The following is a 15,454-nucleotide window of genomic DNA, read 5'->3' as shown; positions in this document are numbered from 1 at the left end:
AACTGTGTCACGAAAACAAAAAATTAACATACATCTTAAACATTCCACATTGGTTTGCCTCATTGTCGAGACCATAGTAACCCTGCACGAATAGGTGATATGATTCAGTTATTTACCCGAGTGTTTTAATATTATGTGGAGCGTATCAAACTTGATCAAATTGTTTTATCAAGGGGGTTTTGTCTAAGGGTTAATTGTGTGATCATTTTTTTTTAATTTCAGGCTGAAAAAATATGCATGAAAGTATATAATGTATATATCCAGTTTTCATAAACATATTTTAATAAAACTCTGTTTCATATTTTCAAAAATGATATACCGGTAGAAGTTGTCCTTAAATGCCATACACGATGGGTTTCTAGAGTCCGACACTTGGTTTACGTGAAACCACGACCTTCAGAGTCGATATTTATAAATCTTCAAACATTTATTACGTTTGACAACTTAGCTGGAGCTCGGACATTGAGAAACACGGACTCCTCCGCGCGCTCCGTAACAATCAATGGAAATTAAACTAATGCGCCATCTTCCAAAATCCCTACATTTATTATTATAATAATATATTTTTATTCTGAAGATGGCGATACCTAAGGTTTGCTATAAACAATAAATAATAATTACTGGATATTTCATATTTAAGACTTAATTAATTTTCCCTTCTCATATGATTTTATTTGAATTTAAAAATAAAACATTTATACTTTTGCAACGCTGAAGATAATATTAAGGAAGAGTTTCCTCGTAATCTATTCGTGCCATTTTGACTTATCAACTTCCTAAAGGTCCCGCCTGTAAGACCACCGAACAAGTAGAACTCCCCGTGCGCTGGAATTTTGTCATTATCCAGTGATTAATGACCAGACCATGTGCATTCTCATTTGTTCAAATTAAGGATTTGCTTCCTTGGATTCGAATAGGGTTCAAATATCCTATCTGATCTCTGAATGTACTCATACAATTAATTACTCTAAACCTGAATGATCCCTCTCTATTTGAGTTTAATATAAATTGAGTTTTTGATAATTGCTGAAACCTGTACATTTAGTTCCAACCACTTGTAAGTTTCTTATAGGCTCTATCCGCTCTAGTGTTCGAACACACTCAGTAACTATCTCGGGTGTAACTGTTATCTATATAATGTGCAAGTTACATTTATCAAAGAACCGCAAATCTATGTCCCGGAATTCTGCTCTCTCGTCTCCAAAAAAGGTTCGGCTCTATCTTGTCGTGTGTTCCATGGGATCAGTTCACTGATGACGGACGCCGTAAGCCAATATAGTCTGTAAAATAGTTGAAGCCTTGTGAGTTATTGATCCTCGGGCAGTGGAGATCCTGTGTATAGTAGTAGACGACACGCAAGATTCCGAGTATCTAGATAACCAGTTGTAGAGGCTCATAACATCTTCTTCTCATGCACGATCACTCTGGCTAGGAATCTGATCGTCCCTGACCACAGCACAGAGTTCTGCCTAATCCAAGCATTATACGTAAATTAAATTAAGGATTCCCCGTGGCAGCCATGTTATGTCCAGTACATGGAATGAGGTGACCAATATATGGTAAGTATGGATTAAGGTGGGCAATAGATGTCCAGTAGATGGAATAAGGTGACCATTCGGTGGCATATAGTTGGAGTGAGGTCACCACTAGAATGTAAGTATGGAATAAGGTACCCAATAGATGGCCAGTAATAAGTTGACTATTAGGTGGCATGTAGATGGAATGAGGTGATCACTACAAGGTAAGTATGGAATAAGGTGACCAATAGATGGCCAGTAGATGGAATAAGGTAACCATTAGGTGGCATGTAGATGGAATGAGGTGATCACTACAAGGTAAGTATGGAATAAGGTGACCAATAGATGGTCAGTGGATGGAATAAGGTAACCACTAGGTGGCATGTAGATGGAATGAGGTGATCACTACAAGGTAAGTATGGGATAAGGTGACCAATAGATGGCCAGTAGATGGATTAAGGTAACCATTAGGTGGCATGTAGATGGAATGAGGTGATCACTAGAAGGTAAGTATGGAATAAGGTGACCAATAGATGGCCAGTAGATTGAATAAGGTAACCATTAGGTGGCATGTAGTTGGAATGAGGTGACCACTAGAAGGTAAGAATGGAATAAGGTGACCAATAGATGGCCAGTAGATGGAATAAGGTGATCACTAGATGGAAGAATTCGGTCAGGTAATCTGCCCATTCATCCCATGTGTTGCATGTGTCCAATTATAATTTCTCTATTGCTCTTATTTTCATTGTTCTTACTTTAAATTTATGTTCATGTTCATTGTAGTCTAAAATCGTCTTAACTTAACGATTGTTCCATACGTTTCCGGTGCTAATTGTGAATTTCCTAAACCTATACATCCATATAAGACACGTAAAGTTATTGTGACACTTGGGTGAGTAATCTGAAGAACATCAGAATCTGATCGCTCTTAAATTGATTAGATCATTATCAACATGATTTTAAAAGTGAGCCCTTTACTTCAATGATATCCAGTCGTATTTTTTTAATGCTAATGCTAGCGAACCATGCTACAATTCTTCACAAGCCTCGATTCTATAGAGGCCATATCCTACGTTCCTTAATGAACGCTCAAACTTACGTTTACGATGCTATCGAACCAAGCTACGATTCTTCACAGGCCTCGATTCTATACGGGACATATCCTAGTTCCTCAATGAACGCTCAAACTTACGTTTACGATGCTATCGAACCAAGCTACGATTCTTCACAGGCCTCGATTCTATACGGGACATATCCTAGTTCCTCAATGAACGCTCAAACTGACGTTTACGATGCCATCGAACCAAGCTACGATTCTTCACAGGCCTCGATTCTATACGGGACATATCCTACGTTCCTCAATGAACGTTCAAACTGACATTTACGACGCTTACATATTAAGCTTTACAACATTTTGTAAGAAATATAATAATTATAGCTTTTTATAACAACAATCTAACGACTGTTTTCTAAATCCAATCATTATAATGCTTTTATGATTTTTGAGAGTTTAATAATCTATGGTGGCGATATCGATCGAAATACATACAAATATGTTTTTCGAAACTACGTCAAATCAAAATACGTTCTTTAAATGAAAGATCTATATATGGGTGTTACTCAAAACCAAATGAATTTTCTTTTATCCACCTTAAATCACTGCGGGAATTCTCTATCACAACAGCATGTCCACTGAGGCAATCCTATTCATTTGAATATTCTTAAGTTTTTCATTTTTTTATTTGCTTTAATGAACGACTGACAGGTCCTCGGCCAAAGAGGCTCACATGGGGTAGTGTGATCAAGAATTCCTTAAAGTGTACAAATGCATCACTGTATTTGATTCACTATGAATGTGTATAAATTAGCAATCTTCAACAAGGCTTACCACAAAATATCACTAAAAATGATAGACGAAGTAGTTGGAACCATATATGAAGGTAGGAGGTTAAAATATGAGGTATTGATGGTCTTAAGAATTAATTAAAGTGATATACCGTATCCGTATTAATTAATAGACCGTTACAGCTCATCTTTACAAAAATATGTAACTGCTACCTCTACCCTGAGCTTTTTTTGGATTATTTTGTTTTATTACAAATATATAACCGTGTCGATTCTTGTATTTTAGAATACCATCCTCCATGGGAAGATTGTATAACGGTTTCTCAACTTTATGTCGTTTACCTATTTTCAGTATCATTTTAATATGCTGTAAAATTGTGTTATTACTATTGCTTCAGCATAAACCTCCGATTTGAATAGCATTTTATCTCGTATTTTATTTCGACTCTTAAAAGAAAATCCATTCAGAATTTACAACTATATTTCTTCACAGCCAACGTGAACCACTAATAGAATAATTATTTGGAATCGGATTATTTCACATATTTCGCTAGTTGAAACTGTGTGTGGTCATAAATTTATCTTAAATTTGTATTTACTCAATGACTGTTTGAAATTTTACTCTAAAATATTTTTAGGGTGTCAAATTACAAAGTTCGAAGAGGCACTACACAAAGCTGCCCTTGTCGTTTGGTACTCACAGATGAATTACAACTCGTATAAAAAATAAATAGGCAGAGACTTCTTTTAACAATAAAAGGAAAATACCATAAAATCGTTTAATAATAAGATATATTTATATCATATAATATTAAGATAATATTTATATCCTTTTTGAGAACGACATTCGTCGAAATATTAAAGGATTGTACGAAGTCTTTTTCTTTTATTGTTACAAGAAGCCTCTGCCGTATTTTTGCATACAATACAACATGTCTTTTGGTAAGTTATACATCGATCTCAAGCTTGTACTATTTAAAACTAGTGGATAACCGACGAAAATATGGAACTCAGGGACGAAAGAACGTCTTTATCACTCCGTAAATATCGTTCTACTAAACTGCACAATTATATTATTAACCAGTTGTTTACAACTTGAATTGGTTCCCAACGACTTACAATCCTTGGAGTAAAATTGAGAATGCTCTATCAAGATCTTATTAATCGACTAGAGTTTACTTTACATCTCAGCTTGGTCACGTGCTTTAAACCTATACTATTACACTCTTGACTATTTCAGTATTAACATTGTATAACCATAGATATTTAGATACAAGAACTAAATTGTTATTCTGTCCCCTAACCTTCATTATAATGTATATTCATTATTGTTACTTGTAATACCTAAGTATATTACAAGTTTCTGTAAGTATACGTATACTTAATTTGTATAGGATCAGAAAAAAAATTTCATTCGTGACAAAGTTTGGCTAGTCGTCATTCGAATTTAGGAATTCTTTCTCACCAGTCAAAAAGATTATATCGCCTATGTATAGCGGTATATATTTATTTAAATTTAAAAATATCAATAATTTGCATATAACTTTTTTAGTTTAACAAACTACATTAATATGATGCACCATACTGATAGTTAATGCTTAAAATTCACCACATTAAATAATATTGCATGTTCAATAGAAATCTAATTGGAATAACTTTAATACATTGAGTCCACAAGTAGAACCCTTAAATATTTTTTACTTATATTTCAAGATTTCTATGTTTAACATTTACATGGATTCAAAGATATTTCAGATTTGTTGGAAAGCATATAATTTATTTTTATCGTTCAGCACAAGCATAATTGGTATAAGATGTATAGTTATATTTTATGTATGTCTCGCCTGAGGCTCAAGAAATTTCAAGATCCAAGAACATTTTAGTAAAATACTTTGAATGTATTCATATATTTCCGATATTCTGTAATATACACAAGAGATAGGAAGCGAATGATGCTAATTTCTAACTATACTATGATTTTATTTCAGTATGTTTAGTTAATTCTTTACGTAACACAACATACATTTATGCAAGGTATGTACTTCTGAGCACATCAACAAGTTGGATGCGCATTTTAAAGCTTCCCTACTGAAGAGGTTTCTAAAAACCCTCAGCTTAACGTGAGGAAACCCATTGTGGGAAGTTTAGACTCGTGCGGTTTGCAAGGTATGTACTTCTGAGCACATCAACAAGTTGGATGCGCATTTTAAAGCTTCCCTACTGAAGAGGTTTCTAAAAACCCTCAGCTTAACGTGAGGAAACCCATTGTGGGAAGTTTAGACTCGTGCGGTTTGCAAGGTGTGTACTTCTGAGCACATCAACAAGTTGGATGCGCATTTTAAAGCTTCCCTACTGAAGAGGTTTCTAAAAACCCTCAGCTTAACGTGAGGAAACACATTGTGGGAAGTTTAGACTCGTGCGGTTTGCAAGGTATGTACTTCTGAGCACATCAACAAGTTGGATGCGCATTTTAAAGCTTCCCTACTGAAGAGGTTTCTAAAAACCCTCAGCTTAACGTGAGGAAACCCATTGTGGGAAGTTTAGACTCGTGCGGTTTGCAAGGTAAGTACTTCTGAGCACATCAACAAGTTGGATGCGCATTTTAAAGCTTCCCTACTGAAGAGGTTTCTAAAAACCCTCAGCTTAACGTGAGGAAACCCATTGTGGGAAGTTTAGACTCGTGCGGTTTGCAAGGTAAGTACTTCTGAGCACATCAACAAGTTGGATGCGCATTTTAAAGCTTCCCTACTGAAGAGGTTTCTAAAAACCCTCAGCTTAACGTGAGGAAACACATTGTGGGAAGTTTAGACTCGTGCGGTTTGCAAGGTGTGTACTTCTGAGCACATCAACAAGTTGGATGCGCATTTTAAAGCTTCCCTACTGAAGAGGTTTCTAAAAACCCTCAGCTTAACGTGAGGAAACCCATTGTGGGAAGTTTAGACTCGTGCGGTTTGCAAGGTGTGTACTTCTGGGCACATCAACAAGTTGGATGCGCATTTTAAAGCTTCCCTACTGAAGAGGTTTCTAAAAACCCTCAGCTTAACGTGAGGAAACCCATTGTGGGAAGTTTAGACTCGTGCGGTTTGCAAGGTGTGTACTTCTGGGCACATCAACAAGTTGGATGCGCATTTTAAAGCTTCCCTACTGAAGAGGTTTCTAAAAACCCTCAGCTTAACGTGAGGAAACACATTGTGGGAAGTTTAGACTCGTGCGGTTTGCAAGGTGTGTACTTCTGAGCACATCAACAAGTTGGATGCGCATTTTAAAGCTTCCCTACTGAAGAGGTTTCTAAAAACCCTCAGCTTAACGTGAGGAAACCCATTGTGGTAAGTTTAGACTCTTGCGGTTTGCAAGGTATGTACTTCTGAGCACATCAAAAAGTTGGATGCGCATTTTAAAGCTTCCCTACTGAAGAGGTTTCTAAAAACCCTCAGCTTAACGTGAGGAAACCCATTGTGGGAAGTTTAGACTCGTGCGGTTTAAGGTATGTACTTCTGAGCACATCAACAAGTTGGATGCGCATTTTAAAGCTTCCCTACTGAAGAGGTTTCTAAGAACCCTCAGCTTAACGTGAGGAAACCCATTGTGGGAAGTTTAGACTCGTGCGGTTTGCAAGGTGTGTACTTCTGAGCACATCAACAAGTTGGATGCGCATTTTAAAGCTTCCCTACTGAAGAGGTTTCTAAAAACCTTCAGCTTAAAGTGAGGAAACCCATTGTGGGAAGTTTAGACTCGTGCGGTTTGCAGTATGATTTTACAGGAACATTTTGAAAGGTTGAAGAATAAAAAAACTCATAGATGTACATAATCTTTCCAGACCTGTTAATACTACTCAAAAATTAGCACATTTGTTGTCCTTTGGTTAGTATTTGCCGCAGATTTACAAAAATAGCCCTTAATTTTAAGTATGTAGGTTTTGAAAGTATGTGAAGTTAAAAGTTGATACAGGGTGAGTTACGAAGATACGCAGAAACTGTGGGAGCTCATTGTACATGTAAAAATTACGACAAAAGTTTATATAAACATGGGTCCGGAATGGTTCGTTAGCGAGTTACGGCTAGCAACCTTTCGCTAGGATTTTAACTCACCATTTAAACGAGGTCATCCTGAAATCCTGATAAGGTAGATTAAGGGGCGATTTCCATCGTTTCTTACGGGTTTTGAACTGATAAATTGAATAAAATAGGTCACAGAACTGTAAGTTAAGTAGTTAAGCTCGAAGGGTGTAAAACGGGTAAAAAGAATAAAAATATTTATTTGAGCAAAACTTATGACAAAGTAAGATTATAGTATATAGATTGTTCGGAGTCACGGCCACGTAAGAACAAACCGTTCATCTCGTGGCTGTTGACAAAATTAGTGCAACCGATAAACAATCTATGGTACACATTAGGTTGAAAATGGCTCTCGAAAAAATCTCTGTCCGTTTCTCTTCCGCCCGTCAACCCATTTGTGATCGGCGACCATGCAATTGAAAATTTATATTTAATTTGGCTTCTACACGTAATGTACAGGCTAAATATGTCAATACTTTTTCCATATTATTAATTTATTTCTAAGCATTGTTACTAAAACCAGTTTTTAGTAAAAAAGATATCAAAAAGGTGGTTTTCAATCATTGTTTTATCGTTTATACCCTATTAGGCGCTTGACAGATACAAAAAACACATCTAGATTTAAATTTTTGTTGTAACATACTTTTATATAGCAAAGGTTACACTTCAAATTAAAATACCAACTTTAACTTTCACTTACTGTATTTAGCAACTAAGTGGTTTCGTAGAAATTCTTCATAATATGCACTTATAAGATACGGTTAGTTTTGTTTTTTCTTGTTTAACTAGGAGTGATGTTAGAGAATTGTTATTGATAGCTAACTGTTTATTATTATGTTATATTTTTTACTGAAATGATGTACTGTTTATTTGATATATATTATGGTTTATTTGCGATTGAATTCATGCATTTTACAGAATATTATATACGTTATATGTCATTACAATGTAGTACAGTAGATCATTTGTACTTGGTTTGTGAGCTATGTCTTGTGGTAGATATTTAACTGCGTGTTGTGATTATTAACAGTGATGCCAGAAATATTATGTATCTGACAAAGCCTTCTCTCAAATATATAAGCTAAAAAATCCTACATTTCTATCAATAATTTCGTTATCAATTATACAGTTTCGTGTAAAAACACAATCTGTGTTTAAGATGAAGATATTATGATTATCGAGGACATTTTTAGCAATTATACCAGCTATATTTCTTCACACAAGACAAATGTGTCGGATCAAGTACGAGTAAAGATTATTGAAACAGTTCACAGTTAATCTGAATACAAAACACATTTTAACACCGAATAATTTACATAAGATTTAAAATAATTAATTTTAAAAGCGTTTGAAGGCACACTCGTAAACTTAAAGTATAAAAACTGGTGAATGTATCTTGGCCAGTTTACATAGACATAACTGTAATGTCCGAGATCGCCTGTGCGTATGAATGTGTAACCTACCAAACAAAACACAATAGTTCACAGTAGGGGTTAACATAACAGAAACCTCAAAAGGTGTACAGACCATAAAGCACGCTGATAATATAGCTATTTCCAGGACAATTAACTCAGACCGCCTGTGCCTGTGTAAGCGTAACCTAGCGTTAAGCAATATCACACTTGTTTACATCATGGCAAACTTGACAGAAACCTCAAAAGCTGTGTAAATGTACACCATACAGTTCGGTACAGACAGACCATAAAGCACGCTGATAATATAGCTATTTCCAGGACAATTAACTCAGACCGCCTGTGCCTGTGTAAGCGTAACCTAGCGTTAAACAATATCACACTTGTTTACATCATGGCAAACTTGACAGAAACCTCAAAAGCTGTGTAAATGTACATCATACAGTTCGGTACAGACAGACCATAAAGCACGCTGATAATATAGCTATTTCCAGGACAATTAACTCAGACCGCCTGTGCCTGTGTAAGCGTAACCTAGCGTTAAACAATATCACACTTGTTTACATCATGGCAAACTTGACAGAAACCTCAAAAGCTGTGTAAATGTACATCATACAGTTCGGTACAGACAGACCATAAAGCACGCTGATAATATAGCTATTTCCAGGACAATTAACTCAGACCGCCTGTGCCTGTGTAAGCGTAACCTAGCGTTAAACAATATCACACTTGTTTACATCATGGCAAACTTGACAGAAACCTCAAAAGCTGTGTAAATGTACATCATACAGTTCGGTACAGACAGACCATAAAGCACGCTGATAATATAGCTATTTCCAGGACAATTAACTCAGACCGCCTGTGCCTGTGTAAGCGTAACCTAGCGTTAAACAATATCACACTTGTTTACATCATGGCAAACTTGACAGAAACCTCAAAAGCTGTGTAAATGTACATCATACAGTTCGGTACAGACAGACCATAAAGCACGCTGATAATATAGCTATTTCCAGGACAATTAACTCAGACCGCCTGTGCCTGTGTAAGCGTAACCTAGCGTTTAACAATATCACACTTGTTTACATCACGGCAAACTTGACAGAAACCTCAAAAGCTGTGTAAATGTACATCATACAGTTCGGTACAGACAGACCATAAAGCACGCTGATAATATAGCTATTTCCAGGACAATTAACTCAGACCGCCTGTGCCTGTGTAAGCGTAACCTAGCGTTAAACAATATCACACTTGTTTACATCATGGCAAACTTGACAGAAACCTCAAAAGCTGTGTAAATGTACATCATACAGTTCGGTACAGACAGACCATAAAGCACGCTGATAATATAGCTATTTCCAGGACAATTAACTCAGACCGCCTGTGCCTGTGTAAGCGTAACCTAGCGTTTAACAATATCACACTTGTTTACATCACGGCAAACTTGACAGAAACCTCAAAAGCTGTGTAAATGTACATCATACAGTTCGGTACAGACAGACCATAAAGCACGCTGATAATATAGCTATTTCCAGGACAATTAACTCAGACCGCCTGTGCCTGTGTAAGCGTAACCTAGCGTTAAACAATATAACACTTGTTTACATCACGGCAAACTTGACAGAAACCTCAAAAGCTGTGTAAATGTACATCATACAGTTCGGTACAGACAGACCATAAAGCACGCTGATAATATAGCTATTTCCAGGACAATTAACTCAGACCGCCTGTGCCTGTGTAAGCGTAACCTAGCGTTAAACAATATCACACTTGTTTACAACACGGCAAACATGACCATCAGTCTGATAAACACGTCTGTTCACCGGTGCATTCACTTGATATTCTTCTATCGCTTCTAAAGATTTCGTATTACCGCTTTCAATTTCAGATGCACTGTTCTGTATTATCTAACATGCTTTATTTAATCATTTTATTTTTATTAATTTTTAAGTAAACTTACTGAAAACTAGAAAAAGACATCTATTTTATTTGAACCATTATAAGGAATAAATATTTGTTTAGTATATACTTTAATTTTATTAAGCTATTCTAATTTTGTTATTCTTCAATTGAATTTCTATTGTCTATGAATGTAACTAGGCTTACAATAAAACTTTCGTTGTGTAAATTTGCAATGAAGATTAGAATTGTATGAAGTGTACTTCAATACATTCCTCATAAATGTAAGAGTTATTCTCTCCAATAGGATAACAATTTTAGTCCAAAAATAACGTAGGATTGAATAGGTATATGTTAGTCTACATGATCAAGATAGTGTGTCAAAGATAGTTCGATAAATTGGTATTATCTTTATATTTACGAGTACGGTACTAGATAACTTAACTACTTATTTATTTTGTTTAAATTCAGCCTATTGAAAGTAACAAATTTAGCTAACTGTAGACATGCCAAAATTTCTCAAAAAGTCTGTTCATGATTTGCAAAACCTTATTCCTTATTAAAGATTAACGATTTATGACAAAGATAGTAGTAAAGTAACCAGACGCCATTAAATTGACAGTGTCGGTGTTGAACGATAACTTAGAACGTGTTAGAGGTTATGTCAATATGAATGTTTTGAAATGACTGCCTTACTGCAATGATTTATAAGTAATATGTCATTATAAAAACGATTTATTGAATATTTTCCAGATTATTTACATAAACTAATTTGTTTTATAGTAAGAAAGGAGGTCAAATTCATAATATTTCTAAAAGGGCCGTCACACTCCGTTTCTATCATTCAAATCAGTTACTTGTTTTATTTCCCACATCATTATTATTTACATTATTGGATTCCATTATAACAATTTGAAGATAATAATTTTGAAGTAGTGTTTGTATACATTTTGCGATTGCCGTTTTTACTAAAGAGGAATTTAGAGAAACGAGTTATTTATATAAGTTAGGTTTAGATGCAACTTGGAATGTTTTTAATACTATAATATTTAATATCTTATATGTCTCCTGCTAATTTTATATAGTTAAGTCGTATAATTGAAAAGTCATGTGTGTTTGAACTAAAGTTCATTATATCTACTAATTAGTAACATAATGATGACGAGAATGCCCAAACGGGTACCACAACTAATTTTGAGAGGCAGAACCAGCCGGGGCCGCGAGAAACCAGAAAACAATTGAGAATAGTGTGACAACCTTCTTGGAATGCGAGGCAGCAGGGCGGCGGGTTCAGGACCAACAGACCTAACCTAAAAGAATCGGTTGAAAGTGACTCCGACGAAACGGAACGGGATCGGACAGGGATTGTGGGTCTGTGGAGCCGAGTTATCCGGCACCGATCAGGGGAGGAAAGTAAAGCCACATACCTGCGCACTGGTCCTTATCCTTCAGAGGGTATCACAAATCACTGTAACATCAACATGACCGCTCCGAGATGTGACCTTGCCGCACACACTCACGACACACTGGTACACGTTAACACTGCGATAGCACCTTCCCGTGTCCTCTCACGTATGAAATCTGGCTGTTGTTGTTTGTCGTTGTTTTGTCCGCTTTTTTCCATCAACGTGAGAAGAAAGCGCAAGGGAGACGGAGGAACCGAGGAACACGCATTGTGCAACAAGGACGGAGAGAGAAGTGTACTATCCGCTCGACCAATGGGGACCTCGCGCTGTTGCCGGATTGTGCACGGCTCTCGCGCTCTCTCTAGCGCACGCGGACGGTTCTGCCTTCTCTCTCGTTTAATAGATCCTTTGATATAGTTAAGTTCCGCATTGAGCCTCGGTTTTCATTTATAGGCCACATTACACTCTAGCTATTCTCCTCCGGAAGAGTGGCCCTCTCCTCGCCCCGACGGGACAGACAGTCCCCGCGTGCTGTGGTCATTGACCTCTTCGGAAATTTGGTTATCATTTCTGGATAAGGAATGCTTGTTATTCGATGCCTTCACCACGCGCTTCCCCCATATCGCGTTCATAAAAAGTACTTCATTAGTGGGGCGAATTAAAATTCACGACTCGTTCACAACTAGTGACGACAAATGTTGAAAATCCTTTAGGGTCAAGCCGCCGACTGTGGTTAGTTTATTACTGCCGTCTGTTCGCGGTTGTGAGGTAAACTTCTTTCCAATCGAATCTCTCTTTAGTCGTGTAATAAATCGGAATGTGTGACATTCTGGGGGAGACTTTAATGCGTGTAAACCCAGGAAGCGCAGCGGTTAGAACCATTAATTCCGCAAAATACTCAAAATTGGTTCAGCCTTTAAACAAAACTACCTGGTAGTAGTAATTAGATAATCATGATGTCCAGTATTATTCGATTTTGATCGCGTATTAACAATGACTTTCGGTGAAGGAGATATTGACATTATGTTAAATTTATTTTAAACTATGCTACATTTTTATTATTAATATTTATTTCAAACCTATCGTGATGTTTACAGGAATTGAATATATATTAAAAAGATTAAGAAATGTAAAACATTTGTAGTACGAAAAGTTAAAATACGCTAGCCAGAGACTTGAACGCCGGGTTAAACCGATTGCGATGTAAGATTTCGAAGCAGTATACGGAGCTCGAGACTGGAGAAAGTCATTAATGAAATCTGCCTATTTTTAATGCCTACAAACACTTTTGTGTAACGAAGTAATTTTCTACGCAGTTCTAATTCATTCAAGCTTCCTGCTAACATTTAATCAGGTTTATTTGTATATATTTTTATTTCTGTTGAGAACGGGAATAAATGAACAAATGGTTTGGTTGATTGCAAGTGGAACTAGTTATTGCTCCTACCCCCTCTCCTCTATAACCTAGTCTGGTTTAAAAGTTTAGACTATTTAAAAGAAATAATCATACAGATCATATTCACTCTTTACATTGTTTATTCAAAATGGGTATTGCTTTTCACATTTTGAATCTCGAAGTTTGCCTCTAAACACCAAACACTAACAACCATACACGTGTTTAACTTCAAATCAGAAAACCGTCTACATAACACAGTAACCCATGCACCTACGAAAACAGCATTTCGAAGGATGTCACGATCGAAATTTTTAAGAATCAAAATACCACCATTCATTTTCCAACTTGTAACCGTGTGACTTCAAGTAATACCAAAATGTTTCCGATAGTAACGCTGTGTATGATTGGCACACACTACATCATCCCCAGTGTACATACACTAGAAGGTCTTCCTGTAGGAGACCAGCGCAGACCCCGTCAGGAAGATAGCTTTACTTATCTACAAGTGAGGCTGGCATTACATTAGGGACTGTAACAGGAAAATCTCTTACTTAGACTTTACTGTATAGTGAACTGCCTGGACATGTTATGTTTAAACGATGTAACATGATGTATTTTAATTTATACAATTCGAATTTGTTTCTAGGTTTCTTGTTAAAGGCTTTTTATACCTATATAATATTTTTTTGTTAATTTAAGCATTTGTTTTATTTTTAGATACGGTATTGGTTCTAGTTATAGGCTTACTGATAAGATTAGTTCATAGTTAATAGTTGTTCATACATGAGTTGTTTATTAATACAAATTTATATAAGTCTGCCTAACTAATCAATCATATATGTTTGAAATGTGAAGACTTCTGTTGTATTTATATTTTTAATAATGGTAGCCTTTATATAGAGAGCTTGTTTAAACAGCACGTATTTTACTCAATACCTGTAAAACTGTAGGGATAATTTGCTAAATCCATTTTTGATTAATTTTTATCGTTATATTAAACATTTTGCAAAGTTAAAAACAGGAAATTTAGTTAATTACCAAGGTTTTAAAGACTACTCAAGGACCACGGATGTTATCTAGTTATCTATAGTTCCTTTTTCCAAATTTTAATTGGAAATATTATTTTGTATTTATTTACAGAAATATACTGTTACTACTTTTACATAAGCATTGTTTCAAGAGCATTTTTGTTTGAGAAGTCGTATTATGATTCAAGGTGGTTCATACCAGAATCAGTTTGCTACGTTTTAAAACATAATTATTTATACACTTCTAGAATTTCTATTGCTTTTTGTCGATCATATTCATATAATATATTGTACACCCTCAGAATATATATACACGTTCGTCCAGGTTTCAAGAATGATTCACAAATGAAGATTTAGAACAATGTCAGGTTCTTCACTAATTTCTCTTGTGCCTGGAGAAGATATTTTTATTACACTCGAACCTCGGACACGAAATACGATATTAAGAAGTTAAGATTTTTATGCATTTGGTTTAGCATTTGTATACTACAGAAGATCTGTTAAAATACAAGCCTATGTAAACAAGACATTACAACCCATACTACCTTTTTGTGCTTCTTAGAATGGATAAATGGAGAAAATTGTAAGGGTAGTGCATGTAAATACAAATTATGACTTTGCTAACAGCTAGTAATAAATAGGGCCTTTTTTCTCGCTGTTCCATTTCGTGCACAAACTAGTGAAGGTAATTTCATAAACTTCGTTATGTACACAAACGTTACAGTAAATATGTGCTTGCCTTTCAGCTCATAAACATTGCAGTTTACGAATTGAAAACAATTTAATATTGTTAATATGTACTCTTTTGAAAAACCACAAAACACGCGAGTTAGGAATTATTAAGAGAGTTTTCGTGTTTGAACCATGTATATCGTAGCTACCAATCTGGATGTTCAGGG

The 15,454-nt window shown here is 35.8% G+C and overlaps 1 protein-coding gene across 1 annotated transcript in view; it reads right to left on the bottom strand.

Moving 5' to 3' along the window:
* LOC124356560 (cadherin-related tumor suppressor) overlaps window positions 1–12,433 on the bottom strand; it is a 428,185-nt gene extending 415,752 nt beyond the window's left edge. Inside the window, 1 exon segment of the mRNA XM_046807631.1 lies at window positions 12,153–12,433. The gene's annotated coding sequence lies outside the window, so the exon portion shown is untranslated.
* Window positions 12,434–15,454: the final 3,021 nt, after the last annotated feature.

This window comes from Homalodisca vitripennis, chromosome 3 (assembly GCF_021130785.1).
Source record: "Homalodisca vitripennis isolate AUS2020 chromosome 3, UT_GWSS_2.1, whole genome shotgun sequence".
Taxonomy (NCBI): Eukaryota; Metazoa; Arthropoda; class Insecta; order Hemiptera; family Cicadellidae; genus Homalodisca; species Homalodisca vitripennis.
Note: the sequence above shows the minus strand (reverse complement) of the source record. Positions and strands in the feature narration are given on the sequence as shown.